We start from the raw sequence: 7,875 nt of genomic DNA on the forward strand, positions 1-7,875 counted from the left end.
CGAATTAGCTGTCACAGATCCGCACATTTGGTTTAGCAGAGATTTTTACACTGGATGCCCTTCCTGACACAACCCTGTATTTTATCCGGGCTGGGAACTGGTACAGGGAAACCCAGACTTTGGCCCCCATATGGCTACATAGTTAGTTAGGCAGTAGCGTGAAGGGTCTTGCCCAAGGGCCCACACTTGAATAAACACATCACGTCCCCTGGGAAACGGACTCTGGTTTCCTATGTGCCAGTCCTGCACGAAGCCAACTGATCCATCCAGCCGCCAGGAAGATGAACATAATGAGAAAAATAAATTAATCCACTCAAGTGTCAGGAGACTCGCTGAGGAAGTTCTGCTTTAGGTGTGAACAACTCATCTGTGTCTGTGTAGTAACTTAGATAACATAAAAAAGACAGGTTTTTACAACAAAGTCTGTTCTGCCCAGTGGTTAGCATTCTAGCCTCACAGCAAGACGTCCCTGGTTTGAATCTCAGCTGTGTCATTTCTGTGTGGAGTTTGCATGTTCTCCTTGCACATGTGTGCGATTTTCAGGCACTCCGGAGCCCAAAACCATTCTTCATAGGTTGATTGGTGCTTCTAAAGGGCCGTACACACCGGGACGAATATTGGCGCACGTTATTCGCCAGCGTTTTTCAACACGTTTTTTGTGTTCACACCCAAGCGATTTTTGCTGACGATGAGCCCAGAGAACATGCAAATTCATTCCCTGACTTTAGATGGCTCTTAATATAAAACAGAAATACTTCTGTACACAAGGTGGCGCTGCCCAACTTTATGCTTCTTATACTCGCTTTTCACTCAGAAGAAGAGAGCAAGTATTTACACGCTTGTCAGAATCATACAAAGAAAACATGAATATTTCAAGCACCAGTAGCTCCAGCTCCAGTTCCAGAGATGAAGAAATTATTGTTCTCTTGAATGATGAAAGACACCGGAAAAGACGCTACTTGGCGTATATCTTCTTCCCCGTTACGTATGTATGCTCAGCAAGACAGTTTTGTGTTTGAGCGCCCCCAAGTTGTGTTCTACTGCAACTTCAGAAGCTCCAGACACGTGTGCAAAAGCGCCATTGTCATTGGTCGTATAGTTTTTGACGCAGTGCGTCAAACCCAAAAAACGAACCCGAGGTGTTTTTAAAAAAAATGACGCTCTTACGCGTGCCGATTTTCGCGTCGGTGTGCACACTCACATTGGTGCCCTTTGTTTAGTCACGAGGCGTTAAACGTCGGCGAATATTGTGCGATATTCGGTGTGAACAGGCCTTAAGTGTGTGACCCTATAGTAGAGAATAGGCTCCAGCATCCATGTAACCCTGAAGAGGACATAGCAAGAACCGAAGATGGATGGACGTTTAGCAAGAGTTTTTATCCAATCTAATTGTCAGGGAACCAAAGAAAAAAAAGAAGTTTGATTCAGCAAAAGGGATATTAAGCAGTGAATGACCACCTGTCATTGTGTTATCAAATGTTCAAATGAAGAGAGGGCTGAAAGTGATTTAGGAAGTAGAGGGGTCCTTCACTAATTGGAAAAATTCAGTGTCTTGCTGAGGAACTGACCATTAGCCTTCATTTCTCCCAGCGAGTACACCAGTTTGAGGATTATAGGTTTTATAGAGAACACACATCACCATGGTATAAAATTAAAAGTGCTGCACAGAAGGGAAGACAGAAAGCGCACAATATAGACGCGGTCCATTAATTTAATGACGTTTTACTAGCAGTTATTGATCACGGAAGGCCCTTTGGTACATTTCAACTTGGCTTTGATGTACAATTTATGACTTTAGGTAGATTTCCTTGGTGGCAAAGCTGAATTAACTTCAAAATAAAGTTTCATCTGCGCTCAAACAGAAAATTCTGACTGGAGTGAGTTTGAACTTCACCTATAGCGCTGTGTCATCCAGCTTTATCAGACCCATCCGTGAAGTTTGCTTGGAGCAGCACAGCTCCTAGACTGACAGTCACGGAAAGCTGCTTAAGAGAGTGTTGGCTTGCTTGCTAAGCTATGCCGTGACTGCAGCCCTGTCAAAGCTGTAAAAAGCAGTGTTGTCAAATTAATACCTCAGCACTGGGAGTTGGTCCTTCTCAGACCACTTGTTAAGGTATGTAGGATGAACTTGGGTTTTACAGGCAGCCATTACAAGAAGCCCCGTCACTGACTTATTAGTGATGCAGGCAGCTTTTGGAACGAGAAGAAATTATTGGAGATTATCTCCAACATGAGTGTAGTCGCTTTCTCTCTGGGCAATTTCAACAAATAAATGGCAACTCAATCGATCAAGCATCGTGGTTTTAAGGCTTAGCTATGTATGGATACCTGCCACTCTATCTTATAATTTAACGTCAGGTTGGATGGATGGAAGAGTTATTGCAAAACTAATTTAATTTACGCAAAAAAACTAAAGACGTTTGTGACAGAAGCCTTGTTGTCTGTTCAGGTTATGTTTGGAAAGCTACACCATGTTTCACCATGTTTTTCTCCAGGAAACCCTTTTATAGAAAAGTCCAACTGTTTTGCGATGTTTAGTGGTGAATTTCAACATGAACATGTCAAAACCAAACCTTTCAGCCTGTTTCTGGGTTGTACTAACCTTGGCAATTCTGCGATCTAACCTTGGTTCTGAACTCATAGGTTTTACTCACTGATTATGAACTTATGCTTTGAAGTTACTACAAAGAAATGTGTGAGTTTTCTCCGGGGACTCAGGCTTCCTCCCACACCATGCAAAAACATGCTTCATAAGGTTAATTGGTTACTCTAAATTGTCCATAGGTGTGAATGTGAGAGTGCATGGGTGTGTGATCATGGCCCTGCGACAGACTGGCGACCTGTCCAGGATGTCCCCTGCCTTCGCCCACAAGTGGCCGGGATAGGCTCCGGCAGCCCCGTGACCCCGCAAACATAAAACAGATTAGAAGATGAATAATTGAAAATGAATAAATAGAAAGTAATTGGAGCAAAAGGCTGTTTCATTTGCTCTTTTGAATAGTAAGGACTTTTTAAATTTGATTTTTAAAAAATCATCAAAAGTTTAGTTTCTTTTTTTTAAATTTAAAATGTTTTTTCAAAGAAATATTTTTTATTTAAACAGATTTTTAAGACCACACCACACAAAGTGATAACGTCTGGTGATGCAAACTGCAGATAAAGCCTTAAGGCAGACTATCTTTTTGGTTTGTCCTTGCTGGTTCGCTATGCCATCCATCTTCTAGAAGTGCACTTAACCACAAAGGAAGTCAGGTAATAACTAATTTACTTTTAATCCTTTCTGTAGAACCCATGTTATTGCTATCAGTTGATAACACCTTGTAATCAAACCCTAAATTGATTGTATGAATAATTTAAATGTCAGGAAGCCCCAGCCTTTAATGGACAATTTTTTTATATTTAGTCATCACCAAAAATTATTAAGTGGGACAGTAAATAAATAGTCTGGAGTGTTAGTGAGAGAATCAAGCATAATTATCCCAGTTTAACAGCATAAGCAGCTCTTTGCACTAAATGCTGCACTAATTCCTTTAGCTTCTTTAAATGGTGAAATGCCTAAAAATATAATTTCAAATCATCTAAGAGTTCTATGCATTCACTTGCCTTGAGCCTCTAAGATGAAAACTCCACCAACATTTGTGACAATCCTTTTTAAATGCTTAAAATTGCATCAGGGCATTGTTTGAAGGCACTTAATTTACGTCTGGCTTTAATTAGGTGATTGTACACACATGAAAATTGTATTTGTTTTTGGGATATTTGGTTGATTTTAAACACACTTTTATAATTATTTGGGGTGTAATGAATCGATAAATCACTTAATAAATGTCTATTCCTATGCTCCAACCAGATCGATCTGTCTGAGACAGAATCAAATTGACCTGTTAAACAATTGATTTGAAATGAGATAAATCAATAATCAAAGCAATCTTTCAATTGGATTGTGTCACGGTAGGATAATTTTACTATAACATATAAAATATCAAGTGTATCACAGCGGACAACACACATGTGATGGCAGCAAAAAGGAATCAAACCATCATTACGGTCCAATATGCGGAAACAAGTGACCATACAGTGTGGCAGAATGTTCTAATACTGTTTGCTTTCCATTATGTTGATGTGGAAAAACAACAGTATGCTGAACTTAATGAACTAAATTGTGAAAGGATTTGCCATGAATTCTTGTTTCCTTGGTTGTCTGTACACATATTTAATTTACATTTGATTATCCTGCAAGAAACAAAAAGAATCTGGAAAACTGTTCAGTACCCAGGTATTTATCTCTGAGTCACACTGGTTAAATCTGGCTAAAGATGTCCTGGATTGATCTTTGGTCAGTGAATTAGATTGTTCAAAATAAACCAAAATTGAATCGAATTGGCAATCACAGATATAGAATCTATGTCAAAATGAATCGCTACACACTTAACAATTATTTTCTCCTCATTTTTCTTATAGCATCTCAACTTGACCGAGTGCAAAGGCTATCCCTCCTCAGAGATTGGATTACAAAATTTTCCAGATGAGAAGAATTAATGTGATTACTCTCCGCATAATGATTAAGTTGAGCCGTTGTCAACTTCGGTCTGTGTCTTAATGATGAATAATTTTAATGGCAGAGTCATCCTCTGCAGATTCAATCATCTTTTTTCTGCATTGAAGCTTTGAGTCTGATACTTGAAACAATTATATTTGCCTGATTAAATAGTAGTCACACCCCTTTAATATTGAAAATTACACAGAAAACCATTTATAGATTTATTAAACAACATGAAAGCAGAAAAAGAAATTGACATTTGGCAAAATATGTAAAGAACAAAACAGATCGTTAGTTTTTAATTTGGAAAAAAGTTCATACTTTGCCTTCAAGTTTACCGCCCTTGAGGGAAGCATTCACCGCCTACTTTTTGATGACAAACAAAAGTTTCATTTAGTACCTTGCCGCAAATAATCCATGTATGCAGGGTGTGAAACAACACTCACCAATTGAGAGCATGGCGAGTAAATGTTTGCACTTTTTTTTCACAGGATCTGGACAGAACTGGGGGATAAACCTGCTGGACTCACAGCAGCAACACAGCAACAGAAGGTTTGATAAAATTGTTGATTTGGAGATAGTGGGGTCATTAGACACTGATGCTATTATGCTATGATGCTATGCTAATGAGCTGTTTCACATGTCAGACAATATTTTCATCATGGACTGGACTTTAAGAGATGGCAGATGAATACAACTAAATTAATTCACAGGACATGCATAAAAAAACTGTATATTCTAAATATAATAACTCAAATCCACTGTGTAACAACATTTTTATTAGCAATGTTTAATATCACAGAGCTGTTGATGTGTTCCTTGAGCGCCTCTTGTGCATCCCTTGTGCGCAGCCTGGCTGTTGGAAATGAGAAAATTAGACAATCAGAGCGAAGTTTGTTTGAATGTCTCACGAGCACTTATGTATCACCTGCACACGCATTTTACTAACAACTGAAGTGCTGCATAAAGAGAACTGTACAACAGCATCACCCGTACACCATAAATGCATGCAACTTATATTATTCTTACAAATACTTCAAGAATTAAAAAAAAATGAACAAAAGGCAAATTAAAAAACATATGCATGTGGCTTTGTATGGCCAGCAGACGCAACCCCACCCTCGCCTTCACCGCCCTTTCCTGATCTGGCCTCATTGGCTGAGCGGCTACAGATGTCCATTCTGCCCCTGCCACCCTACTCAGAGCTGGGAAAAACAAAAAAATCTTAAAAAAGGGCGGTAGTTTAGCTCAACAGGCGTTAGAGCAGGTCGTCTTACAACTGAAGGGTTGGCAGATCGATCCCCGCTCTCCCCAGCCAGCTGTCGCCCCCCGAGCGGGGCTAGTCTGCAACTCACCGCTCCCCCTAGGGGATGGGTTAAAGTGCGGGGAACAATTTCCCCATTTTGGGATAAATAAAAGTAAATGCAAAAAATAAATAAATACAGTTACCACACCCACGACAATGGAACATTCCATTTTCATCCCTTCTGGTGGCCGCATGAGCCTCAAGGGACACATCTTTGCTCCCTTTAAGATGCTGCCGTACCTCTCTATAATGGGCCATGGGACTACCCACAAACTGTAAGGGTCAAACCTTGTATGGGTGCATGTAACAAAGGCATTAGACATTGTTTCTCAAAGGTTGGAGTCTGACACCTACCCTGGTTATGGAGAAGTGATGGTCAGACACCATCAGGCTGGGTGACTTGGGACTTGGTGGCTGATTAAATTTCCTTAATGGTACTAAAGTACCTCACCAAGCTTGTTTAGATGTTGACAAACAATTGACAATTACCTGGAAGTCCATATTCTGATTTATTTTGAAGAGTGAAGCTTTGGCGCAATTTCAGCAAGGCAGAGGGACCTCACCTCGCTGGGTTGTCATGTTGCTCTATACACCATCATCAGTTAGACTTTCACTCTAAACCAATAGCTAAATTGCTGCCTTTTCTTAGCCAAATACAGTTTTTTTTACCTTTTACCTTTCATGAATGTTTGTCTCCTTGAATTTTAGAAAGTTTTGCTGCCCCGCCTATAGCAGAAATGATAATTTGTGGTGGTCTGGCCCTTAACCACCATCAGCATCTAGGCTCTTGGGTCCATTCATCTATTGTCTTAGGTTATCCCACGCACACAAGACGTCATTTGACCAGAGTATGACCACCAATGATTTCTGGACCTCTTTCATACACATCTTCCTGTATCACAAATAAATATTTGCTTTTATTGAAAGGATGTGCGCACATAACGGCATAAGTGCTATGACTTTCAAAGCCTCCTCTGTCTTCATAAACATTGTGACACCAACAGTTGTAGCACTGCTTATGTAGAAACTGTTCAAATAAATGACACATCGCTGATGTTCTCTGTCTAGACTTTATAAAGAAGTAGCTGTCTGTGATACACTCTACTCTACGGTCTTGTATTCAGCTTTTCTTGGAAAAAGATGGAAACTTTTAGAATACATAGAATAAAGGTGTTCAAAGGACACTGAATTGTACTCTCAACACTAAAGAATTCAATAACCAAATAAATCAGATAATGATCAGAACATTGGTGTCCAGGTAAACTGGTTCACTGTTCTGATTATTTAAAAAAGGGATTTTTTTTGTAGATTTCTGCTCAGACCCTTTGTTCTGGTGTTCTGAATGGTTTTGAGTGCATGAATTCGATTTTCTTTAAAAGCACAAAGATCTCATTGAATGTCACTCATTTTAGGTATAAATGTAACCACAAAAAACTCCCTTTTGTTGAGTCTTTTACAGCAGTACAAAGGCAGTGCTGCTCTCAAAGAAGTCCACAGTCATTATGGACACTTAGCGATAAATTATTTTGTACTTATTCACTGGAGGACACAAACATTTGTTGCACAACCGAGCAAGAGCACTGAAACAGTGAACATGTCATAGGTTGTCAGGTACAGCATGTCCCCTTGTCATTGGGTCTGGCTTTTGAAAAAATAATTATCAGTATCAAACCAATTTTTTTTTGACAAAATTGATATAAATAATCAATGAGACGCACTGAACTATAAAACGCATTGAGCGAGACAAGTGAGTCGGAGATGCATGTATTCACAGCAACCTTATTTCAGTAAGACAAACTCATGCAGTAAAATATTTATTTTCACATACTTAATTTTCACATTATTAGTTGGCATTCACAATCTTTTGGTTTGGAATAAGGCTCCATACATTTCCATGAGATAATTTTTCCATAAAACTTTTGGGAAATAACCCCGAACGGAGCCTACAGGTGGAAGCCCGGGAGGAGGGTGGGGCGACGAATGCAGCGCTGCAGTAAGGAAAAGAATGAACGGCTGCACACCTGGACTT

Source organism: Oryzias latipes, chromosome 7, assembly GCF_002234675.1.
Source record: "Oryzias latipes chromosome 7, ASM223467v1".
Lineage (NCBI taxonomy): Eukaryota > Metazoa > Chordata > Actinopteri > Beloniformes > Adrianichthyidae > Oryzias > Oryzias latipes.